The sequence below is a fragment of the Nyctereutes procyonoides genome, unplaced genomic scaffold (assembly GCF_905146905.1).
Source record: "Nyctereutes procyonoides isolate TBG_1078 unplaced genomic scaffold, NYPRO_anot_genome, whole genome shotgun sequence".
In the NCBI taxonomy this organism is placed as follows: Eukaryota; Metazoa; Chordata; class Mammalia; order Carnivora; family Canidae; genus Nyctereutes; species Nyctereutes procyonoides.
In genome coordinates, this window is record NW_026575145.1 from 895454 (window position 1) to 898290 (window position 2837).

At 40.4% G+C, this 2837-nt stretch overlaps 1 pseudogene; it reads right to left on the reverse strand.

Moving 5' to 3' along the window:
• Window positions 1-1560: 1560 nt before the first annotated feature.
• On the reverse strand, window positions 1561-2268 carry LOC129499361 (tubulin alpha-1A chain-like; annotated as a pseudogene).
• Window positions 2269-2837: the final 569 nt, after the last annotated feature.

Genomic DNA, 2837 nt, shown 5'->3' on the forward strand with positions numbered 1-2837 from the left:
GAGGACTACTATACTAAAAGTCTCTGAATGGCCAATCATAGTCTCTGGAGGCATCTCTTCTTTCTACCTTTACTTTCCATCCGAGGTAGGACTGTGTTTCCTGCACCTTCCTCCCTTTTCAAGTCATCTACTGTACTCTTGATGCACCAGAGCCTTTCTTTCAGAGACTATCCTGGTCCAGGGCTTCTTTTCGCACATCCATGTCAGTTACGGTGCGATCGGCAGAATAATGGTCCCTAAAGTCATCTAATTCCTAATCCCCAGAATGTGTGTATATGTTATGTTATATGGCAAAAAACAAACAACAAACAAAAAACTTTGAAGATGTGATTAAAGTTAAAAACTTTGAGATGGGGAGATTGTTCTGGATTATCTGACTAGGCTCAGTCTAATCAGGTACATCAATAGAAAATGAAAAAAAAAAGAGTGAGTCAGATAGGTGTGAGAGCAGATGGAGAGATCTGAAGAGTGAGAGGGACTCAGCTTACTGTTATTGCTGGCTTTGAAGGCAGAGTGAGGGGGCTTCACCCAAGGAATGTGGCTGGCTTTTAGGAGCTACAATGGATCTCAGCTGACATCCATGAAGGAAATGGGCTCCAAAATTACAAATGCAAGGAATGAGTTCTTCCAACAACCTAAGCAATTCAGGAAATGGATTCTTCCTGAGAGCTTCTAGAAAGAAATGAGCCCTGCTCCCTCTGATTTTAGCCCAGTGAGACCCATGTTGGGCTTCTAACCTATAGACTTTAAGATAATAAATTTATGTTAAGGCACTACATACATAACAATGTGCTATAACAACAAAAAACTAATACAGGAGCTCCCCATACTGTTCCATTTATAGGTATGTAAAAAAAGTAATAACTAGGACTTCTGGGGAAGATGGTGGAGTAGGAGGATCCTAGGCTCACCTAGGCCCATGGACATAATTAGATAAAACCTACAATTAGATAACATCCAGCAGAGCATATTTTCCACAGTTAAATGTAGAGAAGAGACCACACAAAAGAAAGTAGGAAGGGCAGAGATGGTCAGGAGCCAAACAGACCCATGGGACACAGGAAGGAGTGACAGCATAGGTTTGGAGATAGGGGACAAGTAGATCCCCATACAGGACACCCCAGGCATGGGGTGGGGAGGGCCACATTGGGAAGATGAATCCCTATAACATTTGGCTTTGAAGACCAGAGGAGCCTAACTTCATGGGCTTTTATAATCAGTGGGATTTAACACCTAGAACTTTAAAAATCAGTGGACTCAGCTCTGGGAGAACCAGAGGGCAATAGGAAACTGAATCCCCATTCTGGAAGAGACAACACAATGAACAGCCCACCTGAGATACAGCATAGATGCAGCAGTTTGAAAAACACCTAGGATGTACAAGAAGATTAATTCTATTTGGCTGGCTCAAGGCATGTATTGGTGATCTCTGCTACAGAAAACTGATCATGATAAGCATATGTGGCCAGGGGAAGTGGATGTGGGGATAGGGGACCAGATTGGTCTGAAATTCTGACCAATCAACATTGGTCAGATCAAAGATCAACATTCAGAGCTCCATCAAATCTGAGGGAAGCTATGATAAAGGACAATTTGACCTATCAACCTATTTAGGTAGGGTGTTCAATATTGAGGTTTCTATGACAGATGTCTGAATGGCCTCAATGTCTACCATAAGGCACAGAATGCTCCAGAATGATGTGATTAGAGAGGATGGAATTGCAAGGCTCAACTAGAACTGTGGAAACCTGAGAGGCTGGGTAAATGGTGAACTCCAGAATGGACTTCTTGCCAGAGTTGGCAGACAGGCATTCCATTAGCAGGGAGGTGAATCCAGAACCAGTTCCTCCTCCAAAGCCATGGAAAACCAAGAATCTTTATAGACCTGTGGACTGGTTTTTTAAGTTGGTCCAAGACAAGGTCAATAATCTCTCTGCCAATGGTGTAGTGCTCTAGGGCACAGTTATTGACAGCATCTTCTTTGCCTGTGATGAGCTGCTCAGGATGGAAGAACTGGCAGTAGGTGTTACTGTGAACTTCATCATTGACCATTGGTTCTAAGTCTACAAACACTGCCTTGGACACATGCTTGCCAGTACCTGTCTCACTGAAGAAGGTGATGAAGGAGTCATCTCCTGCTCCAATGGTCTTGTCACTTGGCATCTGGCTATTGGGTTAGATGCCCTGTCTCAGGCAATAGATCTCCCAGTACGCATTGCCAATGTGGACACCAGCCTGGCCAATGGAGATGGAGATACACTCATGCATGTTGGATATGGATTAGCAGGTACAAGCTACAAGTCCCATTTATGGTCCTCAAACAAGTTAAGAGTCGAGCTAAGTAATACAGTTCCTCTTCATCTATTTTGTTTTGTTTTGGAGGAGTCTGTTAAGATTACACTTAGTTTTTCAAATGTTTGGTAGAATTCACTAGTAAGGTCATCTGTACTTATTTTTTTCTTTGTGGGAAGTCCTTAACAAATACCAATAAATTATTTTTTACTTTCTGTTTCGATTGTATAATTTCTATAGATATATTTTAATTTGTTTCTTCTGCTATCTCAAATATGTTGTTGATTTCTTTAGTAATTTTTTTTTTATTTTGGGTATAAAATTCTAGGAATTCTGGAATTTCAGTCTAAAATTTTTATTTGGTAATTATTTAATAATTTCTGTCTGCTTATTAATGTTCTCTATCTTATGAAATATTTTTTATCATATTTCATATATTTTCTTTTTGTATGATTGCCTTTAGTTCTTTGAACATATTTAAAATAGCTTTTTAAAGTATTTCATGCTAACCCCATCACCTTGGCCCCTTCTAAAGAAGTTTCTAC